Raw genomic sequence first — 17,653 nt, 5'->3', positions numbered from 1 at the left:
TGTGTGAGTAGTCTATGGGTCTCTGTGTGAGTAGTCTATGGGTCTCTTTGTGTGTAGTCTATGGGTCTCTGTGTGAGTAGTCTATGGGTCTCTGTGTGAGCAGTCTATGGGTCTCTGCATGAGTAGTCTATGGGTCTCTGTGTGAGTAGTCTATGGGTCTCTATGAGTAGTCTATGGGTCTCTGCGTGAGTAGTCTATGGGTCTCTGTGTGAGTAGTCTATGGGTCTCTGTGTGAGTAGTCTATGGGTCTCTGCGTGAGTAGTCTATGGGTCTCTGTGTGAGTAGTCTATGGGTCTCTGCATGAGTAGTCTATGGGTCTCTGCGTGAGTAGTCTATGGGTCTCTGCGTGAGTAGTCTATGGGTCTCTGTGTGAGTAGTCTATGGGTCTCTGTGTGAGTAGTCTATGGGTCTCAATGAGTAGTCTTTGGGTCTCTGCATGAGTAGTATATGGGTCTCTGTGTGAGTAGTCTATGGGTCTCTGTGTGAGTAGTCTATGGGTCTCTATGAGTAGTCTTTGGGTCTCTGCGTGAGTAGTCTTGTGGGTCTCTGTGTGAGTAGTCTATGGGTCTCTGCGTGAGTAGTCTATGGGTGTCTGTGTGAGTAGTCTATGGGTCTCTGTGTGAGTAGTCTATGGGTCTCTGTGTGAGTAGTCTATGGGTGTCTGTGTGAGTAGTCTATGGGTCTCTGTGTGAGTAGTCTATGGGTCTCTGTGTGAGTAGTCTATGGGTGTCTGTGTGAGTAGTCTATGGGTCTCTGTGTGAGTTGTCTATGGGTCTCTGTGTGAGTAGTCTATGGGTCTCTGTGTGAGTAGTCTATGGGTCTCTGCGTGAGTAGTCTATGGGTCTCTGCGTGAGTAGTCTATGGGTCTCTATGAGTAGTCTATGGGTCTCTATGAGTAGTCTATGGGTCTCTATGAGTAGTCTATGGGTCTCTATGAGTACTCTATGGGTCTCTGCGTGGTCTTCCCACCCAGCCCCTAGTGTGGGTGTCGACACGGACGGCCAGGTCACGGCGGTCGTCGGCCAGAAGGTGGCGCTGCTGCGCTGCGTCCTGTGGGGTGCGGCTGTGGTGGTGGTGCAGGCCAACTGGCTGAAGGCCTCCCGTGACGACGTCTGGGCGGGGGCCAATTTGGCCGCGCTCAGCCCGCTGCACGGCACGGCGTACTCCAACTCGTCCCTCGCGGGCCGACTGCGGTTCCGCGTTGGGGGGCCTCCCGGCGACGTCTCGCTGGAGCTGCTGGAAGTGCGGGCTAGCGACAGGGGCCTCTTCCTCTGCCACGTGGCCACCTTCCCCCACGGCAACTTCGAGGGGAGGGTCAACCTCTCTGTCATCGGTGAGAATTGGCACTGCCCCACGCAGAGACCCATAGACTCATCACACAGAGACCCATAGACTACTCACGCAGACACCCATAGACTAGTCACACAGAGACCCATAGACTACTCACACAGAGACCCATAGACTACTCACACAGAGACCCATAGACTACTCACACAGAGACCCATAGACTACTCACACAGAGACCCATAGACTACTCAACACAGAGACCCATAGACTCACACAGACACCCATAGACTACTCACACAGAGACCCATAGACTACTCACAGAGAGACCCATAGACTCACACAGAGACCCATAGACTACTCACACAGAGACCCATAGACTACTCACACAGAGACCCATAGACTCATCACACAGAGACCCATAGACTACTCACACAGAGACCCATAGACTACTCACACAGACACCCATAGACTACTCACACAGAGACCCATAGACTACTGACACAGAGACCCATAGACTCATCACACGGAGACCCATAGACTCACACTGAGACCCATAGACTACTCACACAGACACCCATAGACTACTCACACAGAGACCCATAGACTGATCACACAGACACCCATAGACTACTCACACAGAGACCCACAGACTCATCACACAGAGACCCATAGACTCACACAGAGATCCATAGACTACTCACGCAGAGACCCATAGACTACTCACACAGACACCCATAGACTACTCACACAGACACCCATAGACTAGTCACACAGAGACCCATAGACTACTCACACAGAGACCCATAGACTACTCACACAGACACCCATAGACTACTCACACAGACACCCATAGACTACTCACACAAAGACCCATAGACTACTCACACAGACACCCATAGACTACTCACACAGAGACCCATAGATTACTCACACAGACACCCATAGACTAAATTTCGATTTAAAGCTTTCGTGACTGCAAGGATTCATCTTCTTTGGTTCTTTCGGTAAAGTCACGTAGAATGAGAATACATAATAAATTGATAAAATAACACAATAAAATTCAGCCACAACACAAGCGGCCTTCATCAGGTGAAGGGACGAGACTGTCTGGAGGACAGCGCTGGAGCGAACAAAGCCACGCTCAGATCGCGACCTTTAAGCTGTGTGAGAAGAAACAAAGCGCCTTGACAAAGGAATTAGCATAGAATTTAGCATTGAAATAGCCAAGTGATTAGCTTGTGACTGGTCACAGAAATGGCTATGTTAAAGTCAAAGCATACACATCTACAGAGGCACCCCTTGACAAAGGAATTAGCATAGAATTTAGCATTGAAATAGCTGAGTGATTAGCTTGTGACTGGTCACAGAAATGGCTATGTTAAAGTCAAAGCATACACATTCACAGAGTCACCTAGTACAAATAAAACAGGAGAATTTAGCATTGAAATAATTAGGAGAATTTAGCATTGAAATAACTGAGTGATTAGCTTGTGACTGCTCACAGAAATGGCTATGTTAAAGTCAAAGCCTACACATCTGAGCTATTCACAGTTACTGGGTATACACTACACTATATAATGAATACTATATAGTAAACAAATAAAAAAACTAAAATATAAATTACCTCAATGTTATCAATAAACTCTATATATTCTCCAATCAGCTAAGCTACCACAATAAGTCGTTATATATCACAATGCTATCTGGCGAAAAAATGGGTGGATTCTTACCCTCAACTTTAGCACCACGGATAGCTACGAGCCCCGTTCAGACGGACGAGTTCATCCATGGGCGGAACGGAGGAGGGGGAGAGAGACAGCTGCGAGGCGCTGTTATACTCCATGTTGTAAACCATACCATTAACCGTGGTGTGAGAGGTATTAAGAGTCAATGCCAACGAAAGAGCTGCGGTTTGAAGGTCATCGTAAAATACAATTAATTAAGAACGGAAATGGTTTAAAACATCTTTCCAATGGTTACAATGCCAGAATCCATCTTCCTGGTTGAAATTGTCTCTGTGCTTGTATATGTGAATGGCCTCATGAACGAATCTCTCATGGTAGCCACTGTCATCATGGACAAAACAGAATATAATAACAAAATTCAAGAACTACTCAACGATGGCAGCTATACAAAAATAAAAAGAGATCCCACCAACAGCCTGGTTACCAAAACGAACAAAATCATCTCTGATTCAACAGCATTAATTGACCAGACCAAACAGTTCTCGTTGAAACCCTCTGCTGCCAGATCACCAAGATTATATGGCCTTCCAAAGATACACAAAGAAGATACACCCCTTCGTCCCATCGTCTCTACTATCAACTCCCCCACCTATAAACTGGCACGTTTTCTTGCTGATATACTGTGACCTTTCACTGGAAAAACCACCTCTGCGGTACTAAATTCGACTCACCTGGTATCGACAATCAAAGGCATTTCCCTGTCCCCAGACGACCTGCTTGTCAGTTTTGATGTGGTGTCCTTGTTCACCAAAGTCCCGGTACCTGACACCATCGCTATCATTGAAGACCTGGTTCATCAAGGACTGCACACTGATGTACCCCCCCTGGTGAGACATTGCTTAACCAACACATACTTCACCTGGAATGGAACTTTCAACAAACAAACTGAGGGCACCCCAATGGGCTCCCCCCTATCTCCGGTTGTAGCCAACGTATTCATGGAAAAATTTGAAACTGACGCCATCCAGACTGCCACTCTACGCCCGACCTTATGGAAGAGGTAAGTGGATGACACCTTTGTCATCTGGCCACATGGCCAGCCTGCTCTAGACCAATTCCGCGACCACATCAATTCCATACACCCAGCCAACAGATTTACCATGGAGGTTGGAAAAGTTGGCAAACTACCCTTTTTGGATGTCTTAATTAAAAGGACACATGATGGTTCAATTAGCCACTCTGTCTACAGGAAAGCTACCCATACAGATGCTTACTTGAAACCGGATTCCCACCACCATCCATCCCAGAAGAACTCCCTCATCAAGACTCTATACCATAGAGCCCAATGCATTTCCGACCAGGAACACATTACCAGTGAACTCAAGCACGTACACCAGGCTTTCAGGGCTAATGGTTACTCCGACTACACAATCCGCAAAGCCATCACTCCAGTCATGAAGAAGGATCCTCTTGTGGAGCCACTCAAAACAATCACCTTACCCTACATTGCAGGGGTCACTAAAAAGATCTCCAAAATCCTGAATAAACACAAGATCCAGGTCCGATTCAACACAGTACATAAAAACCGTGATCTGGTTCCATCTGTAAAAGATGCTGTTCCAGACATACAGTACCCGGGCGTTTACAAACTAAAGTGCCTCTGTGGTAGTAGCTACATTGGAGAAACGAAACGACATATCTCGGACCGCATCCGTGAACATAAAGCAGACTTGAAACACGGTACAACGAACTCCTCTGCCGTGGCAGATCACTGTTATAATGCAGTGGACTCACATGACATTGATTTCTCCAAGACGGAGGTTCTTTGCAAACCAACCATGAGAGATTCGTTCATGAGGCCATTCACATATACAAGCACAGAGACAATTTCAACCGAGAAGATGGATTCTGGCTTAGTAACCATTGGAAAGATGTTTTAAACCATTTCCGTTCTTAATTAATTGTATTTTACGATGACCTTCAGACCGCAGCTCTTTCGCTGGCATTGACTCTTAATACCTCTCACACCACGGTTAATGGTATGGTTTACAACATGGAGTATAACAGCGCCTCGCAGCTGTCTCTCTCCCCCTCCTCCGTTCCGACCATGGATTAACTCGTCCGTCTGAACGGGGCTCGTAGCTATCCGTGGTGCTAAAGTTGAGGGTAAGAATCCACCCATTTTTTCGCCAGATAGCATTGTGATATATAACGACTTATTGTTGGTAGCTAGCTGATTGGAGAATATATAGAGTTTATTGATAACATTGGGGTATTCTTAGTTTTTTCGGTAAAGTCACGTTGAAGAGAAACAACAAAATAATAAAATATATATAAAACAATAAAAAAATTCTCACGACGTTTCGACCATAACTCAAACGGTCATCTTCAGGTGTGTTGGTTTGCATAAATTTATTTTTAAACGGCACATTTATTTATTTATAAAAAAAACGTTAGCGTCACGCGCAGCGATTTGGCAGTTTGCCCAGGACTAGTCCATCTATATTTTTTGAAAAGAGGAGGGTGGAGACGAAATTTTTTATAATGTATGCTGTCTGAAAGCCACTGTAAGCGTGAACAATCAATTAAGAACTGAAATGGTTTATCAAATCTTTCGAATGATTGCTAAGATAGAATCCATCTTCTCGGTTGAAATTGTCTCTGTGCTTGTATATGTGGATAGCCTCATGAACGAATCTCTCATGGAAGCCAGATGGCTTACAAAGAACCTCTGTCTTGGAAAAGTCAATGGCATGTGAGCCTACTGAATTAGAACAATGATCTGCTACGGCCGAGGTGTTGGTCCTACCGTGTTTAAGGTCTGCTTTATGTTCACGAATGCGGTCCGAGACATGGCGTTTGGTTTCTCCAATGTAACTACTACCACAGAGGCAACTTAGTTTGTAGACACCAGGGTATTGTATGTCCGGAATCACATCTTTTACAGACGGAACCAGATCACGGATTTTATGTAATGTGTTGAAACGGACCTGGATCTTGTGTTTATTCAAGATTTTGGAGATCTTTTTTGTGATCCCAGCAATGTAGGGTAAAGTGATGGTTTTGAAAGGCTCCTCAAGAGGGTTCTTCTTCATGGTTTGAGTGATAGCTTTGCGGATTGTATAGTCGGAGTAACCATTAGCCCTAAGAGCTTGGTGTACGTGCTTGAGTTCACTGCTTATGTGTTCCTGGTCGGATATGCATTGGGCTCTATGATACAGAGTCTTGATGAGAGAATTCTTCTGTGATGGATGGTGGTGGGAATCCGGTTTCAGATAAGCATCCGTATGGGTAGCTTTCCTGTAGACAGAGTGGCTCATTGAACCATCAGGTCTCTTTTTAATTAGGACATCCAAAAAAGGTATCTTGCCATCTATTTCGACTTCCATGGTAAATCTGATGGCTGGGTGTATGGAATTGATGTGGTCGAAGAATTGGTCTAGAGCAGGCCGGCCATGTGGCCAGATGACAAAAGTGTCATCCACGTACCTCTTCCATAAGGTTGGGCGCAGAGTGGCAGTCTGGATGGCGTCAGTCTCAAATTTCTCCATGAAAATGTTAGCTATAACTGGAGAAAGGGGGGAGCCCATTTGGGGTGCCCTCAGTTTGTTTGTAGAAAGTTCCATTCCAAGTGAAGTATGTATTGGTTAAACAGTGTCTCAGAGTCATCAAGACTCTGTATCATAGAGCCCAATGCATATCCGACCAGGAACACATAAGCAGTGAACTCAAGCACGTACACCAAGCTCTTAGGGCTAATGGTTACTCCAACTATACAATCCGCAAAGCTATCACTCAAACCATGAAGAAGAACCCTCTTGAGGAGCCTTTCAAAACCATCACTTTACCCTACATTGCTGGGATCACAAAAAAGATCTCCAAAATCTTGAATAAACACAAGATCCAGGTCCGTTTCAACACATTACATAAAATCCGTGATCTGGTTCCGTCTGTAAAAGATGTGATTCCGGACATACAATACCCTGGTGTCTACAAACTAAGTTGCCTCTGTGGTAGCAGTTACATTGGAGAAACCAAACGCCATGTCTCGGACCGCATTCGTGAACATAAAGCAGACCTTAAACACGGTAGGACCAACACCTCGGCCGTAGCAGATCATTGTTCTAATTCAGTAGGCTCACATGCCATTGACTTTTCCAAGACAGAGGTTCTTTGTAAGCCATCTGGCTTCCATGAGAGATTCGTTCATGAGGCTATCCACATATACAAGCACAGAGACAATTTCAACCGAGAAGATGGATTCTATCTTAGCAATCATTCGAAAGATTTGATAAACCATTTCAGTTCTTAATTGATTGTTCACGCTTACAGTGGCTTTCAGACAGCATACATTATAAAAAAATTCGTCTCCCCCCTCCTCTTTTCAAAAAATATAGATGGACTAGTCCTGGGCAAACTGCCAAATCGCTGCGCGTGACGCAAACGTTATTTTTATATATATATATATATAAATAAATAAATAAATATGCCGTTTTCAAAATAAATTTATGCAAACCGACACACCTGATGATGACCGTTTGAGTTATGGTCGAAACGTCGTGAGAATTTTTATTGTTTTATATATATTTTGTTATTTTGTTGTTTATCTTCAACGTGACTTTACCGAAAAAACTAAGAATATGAATTACTGCAGTCACGAAAGCTTTAAATCAAAACCCATAGACTACTCACACAGACACCCATAGACTTCTCAGACAGAGACCCATAGACTCACACAGAGACCCAAAGCTCATTATCTTCTGCAGATGTAGATGCCACTGGTTCTTCACGTTCTGCAGATGTAGATGCCACTGGTTCTTCACGTTCTGCAGATGTAGATGCCACTGGTTCTTCACGTTCTACAGATGTAGATGCCGCTGGTTCTTCACGCTCTGCAGATGTAGATGCCACTGGTTCTTCACGTTCAACAGATGTAGATGCTGCTGGTTCTTCACGCTCTGCAGATGTACATGCCACTGATTCTTCACGTTCTGCAGATGTAGATGCCGCTGGTTCTTCACGCTCTGCAGATGTAGATGCCACTGGTTCTTCACGTTCTGCAATGTAGATGCCACTGGTTCTTCACGTTCTGCAGATGTAAATGACACTGGATCTTCACGTTCTGCAGATGTAGATGCCACTGGTTCTTCACATTCTATTGATGTAGATGCCACTGGTTCTTCACGTTCTACAGATGTAGATGCCACTGGTTCTTCATGTTCTGCAGATGTAGATGCCACTGGTTCTTCACGTTCTACAGATGTAGATGCCACTGGTTCTTCACGTTCTACAGATGTAAATGACACTGGATCTTCACGTTCTACCGATGTAGACGCCACCACCGCCGTCTGTTGCACGCCGGTTGAACTCACAACTTTCGGTCCGAACAGGCAACTGGACACACGAACAGGTTTGTTTGCATCTCTGAATGTTGCATGTGTGTGTCCGTGTACGTGTGTGCGTGCATGCATGTGTGTTAGTGCGTGGCTGTCCGTGTGCGTGTGCATGCATGTCTGTCTGTGTGCGTGTGTGTGTGCGTGTGTGTGTGCGTGTGTGTGTCCATGTGCGTGTGTCCATGTGCGTGGGTGTGTCCATGTGCGTGTGTATGTGCGTGCGTGTCCGGCAAAACAACCCCCTACTTCCTCGCGGTGCCGGTCGGGCAACTCTGTCGTGGACAGTGCTGTGGGGGGAGGTCCAATTGTGATTGGCTCCTCCCTTCATGGCATATGTGTCCACCACAGGGGCTAAACGGGGGCTCTGGACAGGTGCGAGGGGCTGGTAACCCCTCCAACGTCAATTAATTACCACTAAACCGCGAATTAAGTATATAACTAATAAGCTTGTGCCGGAGGCCTCGGGGGGCCAGGCGTCTATGACGTCTCCTGGCCAAACCCCAATTGGCGGAGCCAGGAGATTGAATATCTACCCTCGGGGCTCCTCCAGAAACAACGAAAAACCACTACGGGTGGCCACGTGGAATGTTCGAACGCTCACTGCGGAGGAGAGGCTGCCACTCCTCTGTCGGGAGCTGGACCGGTACCGCCTGGATCTATGTGGCATTCAGGAGGTCCGGTGGACCGGCTCTGGCTCTTGCCACCATGAGGGGTGGACAGTCCTCTACTCGGGGCAGCAGACTGCCAAACAACAGGGTGTGGCTCTTCTTTTGAACAAAATAATGAAGGGGCGTGGGAGCGTGGCGGTGAGGTGTGGGAAGCTGTAAGCCCCAGGCTACTTTGGGCTCGCCTTCCCATCAACCGGAGGCAAGGAATGGTGGTCGTGGTTACTTATGCCCCCACCGAAGATGAACATCCGTGGAGGGATGCAGGCAAAGCCGATGAGTCAGATGCCTTCTATGACCTGTCACAGGTGCTGGCTAAAGTGGCCCCTCGGGAAAGAGTCATCATGTTGGGTGACTTCAATGCCCGAGTTGGTCATGATACTGCACCTGGTCTGGAGTGATTGGAGGGCATGGGCCAGATCAGCTCAATAACAACGGTAGGAGGCTGCTAGATTTTTGTGCAGCCCATGGGCTTGCAATTACCAACACGCTGTTCCGGCATCGGCGCATCCACACAACATCATGGATGCATGCCGGGTCCAAGCAAGAACATCTGCTGGACTACATAGTGACGGACCAGCGGATGCGATCCCATGTCCTTGACACCAGGACCGACCGTGGAGCTGACCTGCCCTCTGCCCATCGACTAGTCATATGTAAGATGCGCCTGCCATTATTCCACTCTGGTGGTGGGTGTACACCCAGGACTCCATTCCAACCTAAAGTGGCCTGGTCTCACTTATCTGATGAAAGTTGCAAGCGAGAATTTTATCATCGCTTGCGGCTGGGATTGGCATCGTCCCCGACTCCTCCTGATGTCGAGGGTAAATGGGCGAGGTTTAGGACTGTGACTCATGCAGCTGCAATGGCTCCTTTGGGTACGCGGTCCAGACCTCCCCAGAGACCCTGGCTGACAGAGGAGGTGTTCAGGATGGTTGAGAAAAAGCGACAGGCCCACTGTCATCGGCTACAGAATCCCACATCAGAGAATGAGGAGGCTTACCGCAGCCTTCGCTCGGAGGTTCGGAGAGCCGTGAGGCGCTGCAAGGATGGGTGGTGGTCGCGGGTTGCTGAGGAGATGGAGTCTGCCTCAGTGGCCCGTGATCACAAATCTCAATAAACTCCATCAAAAAAGTAATCTGCAGCACCACACCTATTACCATCATTAGGGGAAAAAACGGTGACCCAATCTCCGACCCCCAGGAACAGGTTTGCAGATTTGCTGAGCATTTCTGTGAGGTCCTGGGGGAGGGAAAATCCCTCAGCCAGGAAAACATCGTGGCACAAAGTGAGGATGACCCTGCTGAGGCTGCGGTGCCTCATATATTGGAAGAAGTCACCCCCTGTGAGTGGCTGGCTGAGGTGCCATCTGTTGAGGAAGTACTGAAGGCGATCCGGAGTCTGAGACTAGGAAAGGCAGCGGGCAGAGATGATCTCCCAAGCGAAATGCTGAGGGACGGTGGCGTTTGTGCACAGACTGCCCTATATGACATCATAACAACAGTCTGGACCATTGGACGGGTTCCGCAGGATTGGAAGGATGCCCTGGTGGTCCCCCTTTTTAAGAAGGGGGACCGCACAGACTAACAACTACAGGGGCATCTCACTCCTCAGTGTGCCGGGAAAGGTCCTGGCAAGGATTATTCAACATAGCCTTGCCAGGCACGCTGAGGAGACGCTTGCGGAGCCCCAATGCGTTTTCAAGAAAGGGCGGTCCTGCACAGATGCCATATTTTCTGTCCGTCTGCTACAGCAGAGGTGTAGGGAATTCCAACAATACCTACATCTCTGCTTTATTGACCTGGTCAAGGCCTATGATACCATCAGTAGGCCTGGGCTCTGGGTTGTTTTTCGTGCTTTTGGAGTACCTGAATCTCTGCTCACGATCATTAAGGACCTTCATGATGGTGAGCGGGCCCGGGTAAAACTACGTGGCCGGGAGTCAGAGCCATTCCCTGTACACCTTGGGGTGCGACAGGGATGTCCTCTGGCTCCCACATTATTTAACATCTATCTTGACCCCGTAGTTCGTGAAGCCTTCAATAGCTGTACCGGGGGAATCTCCATATGGTAAAGATGTAATGGGAGGCTGATCGATGCCCGGGTACGGTCAAGGGATGGCTCCCTATTGCTCAACCACGTTATGTATGCTGATGATTTGGTAATAGCTGCTCATTCAGAGGAGGAGTTGGAGACGCATGCTGTTGAGACTGGAGCGTGCCACTAAGAGGTGAGGCCTTACCATCAGCCCCACCAAAACTAAGCACCTGCCTGGGTATTTTGTACCATCGGACACTCCACCCCCACAACTCCCAATCGGTGATGGGGCAGTTGTGGAGAGAGTGGAGAGTTTCCCATACCTGGGCAGTGTGCTTATGACTGGCTCCAGTTTAACAGCAGAGGTCTCCGAATCAGTCGAGCGGCAATATCTTTTCATTGGTTGCGTAACGCTGTGTGGAAGCTACCTGGTCTGTCGCTCCGCACTAAGCTTCAGGTCTTCTCGGCCACGGTCATTCCCTCCCTTCCCTACACTTGCGAAACGTGGACCCCCCTAATGGAACATCTTCACCGGTTAGAAACATTTAGGCTGGCCTGCCTACGATCCATCCTGGGTTTAACCAGACTGGATTGTGTGAGGAGCTCACAAATCCTTGAAAGATCTGGACAAAGTCCCATCGGTGAGCTCCGGCAGGCAAGGCTGCGTTGGCTGGGCCATGTAGCCCGCATGCCCCGCCACTGCATGCCGAAACAGCTTTTGTTCGGCCGGATCGAGGGGGCTAAACGGGCGCGGCACGGGCTAGAGAAGAGATGGAGTGATGTGGTACAGGAGGACGTGGAGCTGAGTGGACTTGCCGATGACTGGTACCAGCGGTGTCAAGATCGGCCTCTGTGGAGGAGGCTCGTGAAGGACGCTACTGGGCAGTTGGAGGCAGTCGCCCTCCAACAACAACGGAGGGCGGAGGAGCGAAGCTCACAACAACGAGCGGAGCGCCGGGTGGCTAAAGCACAGCAGGTTGCCACAGTAGGGGGCACAGGTGTTGCATCAGCCAGTCATCTCAGTCAGTCGACCCGTGGCACCTGGGTCTGCCCCATGACCTCCTGCCATCGGCGTTCGACACTTCACGTGGCCTCAGGGTGCACATAGCCTGGCACAAGCGTCGTGGTGACGTCACCGCCACTTAGTGGCGAATGGCAGTTGTTGTTGGTGCGTGTCCGTGTGTCCCTGTTCTGGTCACCCATCCCCTCGTTTGTCACAATCACGGCCTTCATAGCTGCTGACACTCGCTAACGGCACCCGCCCCGACAGTCCGCCGGGGCCTTTACGGGGGAACTTTGTCTCCGTCCGTCCCTTCGTCTCACTCCCTCGACCCACAACGCCCGGGTACGAGTGCGACGAGCCTCGAAGCGCACCTAGCCTGGCGCGTGTCGTCATCGCGGCGGTTGTTGTCGTGCTACGGCGGCACGCTGACGCGGGGGATCGTTGTTGTACCACGCAGAGAAGGCGGCGGCGGCGGCGGGCCGGGCCAGCTGGGCCGCTCCGGCCGCAATCCTCGCCGTGTCCCTCGCCCTGGTGGCCACGCTGCTACTGCTGCTGCTACTCTACCGCCGCCGACGCCGCCGGCAGCAGCAGCATTGGCAGGAGCCCTGGGGCCCCACGTGAGTCGCTCACTTCTCTCGGACGTGGGGCGGACGTCGGCGGTGCCCGCGGAGTCATCTGTGTGACGACCTGCCGCTGTGCCCCCCCCCCCCACAACCCCCCCACTACCCCCCCACTACCCCCCCACTACCCACATGCGTGCAGGGAGGATCCCCCCACTCTCCCCAAGGCACCGCGGAGAAACGCGGAGGGCGACCGTGGCTACGTGAGTGGCACACCGCCAGGACACAGAGGGGTGTGTAGTGTAGTGTATAGTGTAGTGTGTAGTGTAGTGTATAGTGTAGTGTGTAGTGTACTGTGTAGTGTAGTGTATACTAGTGTAGTGTATAGAAGTGTATAGTAGTGTGTAGTGTAGTGTATAGTGTAGTGCATAGTGTAGTGTATAGTGTAGTGTGTAGTGTATAGTGTAGTGTAGTGTATAGTGTAGTGTATATATAGAGACACACTTAGACTCGAAGAAGATACACCCCTTCGTCCCATCGTCTCTACTATCAGCTCCCCCACCTACAAACTGGCACGTTTTCTGGCTGATATACTGCGACCTTTCACTGGAAAAACCACCTCTGCGGTACTAAATTCTACTCACCTGGTATCGACAATCAAAGACATTTCCCTGTCCCCAAACGACCTGCTTGTCAGTTTTGATGTGGTGTCCTTGTTCACCAAAGTCCCGGTACCTGACACCATCGCTATCATTGAAGACCTGGTTCATCAAGGACTGCATACTGATGTACCCCCCCTGGTGAGACATTGCTTAACCAACACATACTTCACCTGGAATGGAACTTTCTACAAACAAACTGAGGGCACCCCAATGGGCTCCCCCCTATCTCCGGTTGTAGCCAACGTATTCATGGAAACATTTGAAACTGACGCCATCCAGACTGCCACTCTACGCCCGACCTTATGGAAGAGGTACGTTGATGACACCTTTGTCATCTGGCCACATGGCCAGCCTGCTCTAGACCAATTCCGCGACCACATCAATTCCATACACCCAGCCATCAGATTTACCATGGAGGTCGAAAAAGATGGCAAACTACCCTTTCTGGATGTCTTAATTAAAAGGAGACATGATGGTTCAATGAGCCACTCTGTCTACAGGAAAGCTACCCATACAGATGCTTACTTGAAACCGGATTCCCACCACCATCCATCCCAGAAGAACTGCCTCATCAAGACTCTATACCATAGAGCCCAATGCATTTCCGACCAGGAACACATTACCAGTGAACTCAAACACGTACACCAGGCTCTCAGGGCTAATGGCTACTCCGACTACACAATCCGCAAAGCCATCACTCCAGTCATGAAGAAGGATCCTCTTGTGGAGCCACTCAAAACCATCACCTTACCCTACATTGCAGGGGTCACTAAAAAGATCTCCAAAATCCTGAATAAACACAAGATCCAGGTCCGATTCAACACAGTACACAAAATCCGTGATTTAGTTCCATCTGTAAAAGATGCTCTTCCAGACATACAGTACCCGGGCGTTTACAAACTAAAGTGCCTCTGTGGTAGTAGCTACATTGGAGAAACCAAAAGACATATCTCGGATCGCATCCGCGAACATAAAGCAGACTTGAAACACGGTAAGACGAACTCCTCTGCCGTGGCAGATCACTGTTACAATTCAGTGGGCTCACATGACATTGACTTCTCCAAGACGGAGGTTCTTTGCAAACCAACCGGCTACCATGAGAGATTCGTTCATGAGGCCATTCACATATACAAGCACAGAGACAATTTCAACCGAGAAGATGGATTCAGGCTTAGTAACCACTGGAAAGATGTGTTAAATCATTTCTGGTCTTAATTAATTGTAATTTACGATGACCTTCAGACCGCAGCTCTTTCGCCAGCATTGCCTCTTAATACCTCTCACACCACGGTTAATGGTATGGTTTACAACATGGAGTATACTAGGGCCTCGCAGCTGTCTCTCTCCCCCTCCTCTGTTCCGACCATGGACGAACTCGTCCGTCTGAACGGGGCCCGTAGCTATCCGTGGTACGGAAATTTGAGGGTAAGAATCCACCCATTTTTTCGCCATATAGCATTGTGATATATAACGACTTATGGTTGGTAGCTTAGCTGATTGGAGAATATAGAGTTTATTGATAACATGAAGGTAATTTATATTTTAGTTTTTATTGGTTCACTATATAGTACTGTGAATAGCTCAGATGTGTAGTCATTTCTGTGACCAGTCACTAGCAAATCACCCAGTTATTTCAATGCTAAATTCGCCTAGTTATTTCAATGCTAAATTCTCCTGTTTTGATTTGTACTAAGTGCCTCGGTGAATGTGTATGCTCTGACTTCAACGTAACTATTTCTGTAGCAGTTACAAGCGAATGCCTTAATTTAGCTATTTCAATGCTAAATTCTATGCTAATTCCTTTTAACAATGGGTGCCTCTGCGGATGTGTATGCTTTAACTTTTAACATAGCTATTTCTGTGACCAGTCACAAGCTAATCATTCAGCCTTTTCAATGCTAAATTTTATGCTAATTCCTTCGTCAAGGCTCTTTGTTCCTCTCACACAGCTTAAAAGCCGTGATCTGAACGTGGCTCTCTCACTCCAGCGCTGTCCTACCAGACAGTCTCGCTCCCTTCACCTGATGAAGGCCGCTTGTGTTGTGGCCGAAACGTCGTGAGAATATTATTGTGTTATTTTATTTTATCAATTTATTATTTTATTCTCATTCTACGTGACTTTACCGAAAGAACCAAAGAAGGTCGACCTAAAGCTTTCGTGACTGCAGGAATTCATTTTCTTTGGGTCTTTCGGTAAAGTTGTGCCCACTTCGTTAATGACCCTTGGGCTACACCCAACTTTAAAACTTTAAAACAGCCTGCTGCCTGCTCAGCAGCTTTCTTACCCCTCGTTTCTCCTCCTGATGACGATCGCCAAAATAATACCCATAGACTCACCACAAGTAGACCCACAGACTCACCACACAGAGACCCACAGACTCACCACACAGATACCCACAGACTCACCACAAGGAGACCCACAGACTCACGACACAGAGACCCACAGACTCGCCACACAGAGACCCACAGACTCACCACACAGAGACTCACAGACTCACCACACAGAGACCCACAGACTCACCACACAGAGACCCACAGACTCACCACACAGACCCATAGACTCATCAGACAGAGACCCATAGACTCACCACACAGAGATCCACAGACTCACCAGACAGAGACCCACAGACTCGCCACACAGAGACCCACAGACTCACCACACAGAGACCCACAGACTCACCACACAGAGACCCACAGACTCACCACACAGAGACCCATAGACTCACCACACAGAGACCCACAGACTCACCACACAGAGACCCACAGACTCACCACACAGAGACCCATAGGCTCACCACACACAGACCCATAGACTCACCACACAGAGACCCATAGACTCACCACACAGAGACCCACAGACTCACCACACAGTGACCCATAGACTCACCACACAGAGACCCACAGACTCACCACAAGGAGACCCACAGACTCACCACACAGAGACCCACGGACTCACCACACAGAGACCCATAGACTCATCAGACAGAGACCCATAGACTCACCACACAGAGATCCACAGACTCACCAGACAGAGACCCACAGACTCGCCACACAGAGACCCACAGACTCACCACACAGAGACCCACAGACTCACCACACAGAGACCCACAGACTCACCACACAGAGACCCATAGACTCACCACACACAGACCCATAGACTCACCACACAGAGACCCATAGACTCACCACACAGAGACCCATAGACTCACCACACAGAGACCCACAGACTCACCACACAGAGACGCACAGACTCACCACACAGAGACCCACAGACTCACCACACAGAGACCCACAGACTCACCACATAGAGACCCACAGACTCACCACACAGAGACCCACAGACTCACCACACTGTGCGTGTTGTGGGGATGCTCCGTGTGTAGTTGCTAACGCTAGAGAGTGGCAACACGGCGGATATGGAGCTGCACGAGTTGCCACCGCAGCCTCAACACCAAGACAGCGGAGCTGGCAGCTACGACTACACGGTGAGGAGGGGTGGGTGGCGAGCGAGCGAGCGGTGAGCGAGTGTCCGCCCACTGCTTAGGCTGAGTGAGCGATCCGCTTCTGGCCACCCCAGTGGGTGGGGGGGGGTAGGGTCAGTCACCATCTCTCTAATTTATTCCGACCCCCGCAGGTTTTCACAGATGAAGATGGTGACGAGGAGTGGAAGGAAGATTTTTGAGAAGCGGCTCGGGGTGGGGCGGGGGGGGGGAGGAGCGAGAGTGCTCCACCTTGCCGTACTCCACCTTGCCGTGCTCCACCTTGCCGTGCTCCGCCTTGCCGTGCTCCACCTTGCCGTGCCTCCGGTTGCCGGCGGAAACGCCGGGGATTGTCGCTTCGCGAGCGGGTGAACCCCCCCCCACCCCCGAAAGAACCAAGAAGATTTGTTGTTGTTGTTTGATCCCAACTGAGCGATGTTTTTCAGCGTTGGGGGATATTTGCCTCGTGCCGGTTACAATCGGTGCCCCGAGTTTGGCTATTCACTTTTTTTTTTGGGTGGGGTGGGGGTGGGAATTTTGTTTTACGAAAGAGCTCTCCGTTACCGGACGCAGTGTTTTTGTTATTTTATTTTAGTCTTCACGACGGTCTCTCACCTCCCAGCGCTTTCCCCCGGCGTTGGTGTGCCGCTGGACGGGAGGCGACTGGGCGTCGTGCCAGGGAGCCAGGGAGAGGGGGGTGGGGTGGGGGCTGGGGGGAGAATTTTAATTCTCCCTCGCGTGGCCGGGGGTCAACGAGCGGCGACATTGGCACGGTCCGTCACGACGTCCGGCACCGAGGGAGTTCCGCGTGTTTATATTATATTGTTTTGTCGGGGCGACAGGCGGCGTCACGATGGCGCGTACAACGCCGTGGGCCTTCGT

General features: G+C 49.4%; 1 long non-coding RNA gene across 1 annotated transcript; it reads left to right on the top strand.

Annotated features, from left to right (window-relative positions):
* The first annotated feature begins 12,832 nt into the window (after positions 1–12,832).
* LOC142913921 (uncharacterized) lies at positions 12,833–17,447 on the top strand. The gene is made up of 3 exons (XR_012934982.1): positions 12,833–12,893; positions 16,676–16,777; positions 16,927–17,447. It is a non-coding gene; the product is annotated as an uncharacterized LOC142913921 (long non-coding RNA).
* The last annotated feature ends 206 nt before the right edge of the window (positions 17,448–17,653 follow it).

Source organism: Petromyzon marinus, unplaced genomic scaffold (genome assembly GCF_048934315.1).
Source record: "Petromyzon marinus isolate PM22_M1 ecotype Great Lakes invasive population unplaced genomic scaffold, UKy_Petmar_22M1.pri1.0 PM_G_Scaffold_27, whole genome shotgun sequence".
NCBI lineage: Eukaryota > Metazoa > Chordata > Hyperoartia > Petromyzontiformes > Petromyzontidae > Petromyzon > Petromyzon marinus.
Note: the sequence above shows the minus strand (reverse complement) of the source record. Positions and strands in the feature narration are given on the sequence as shown.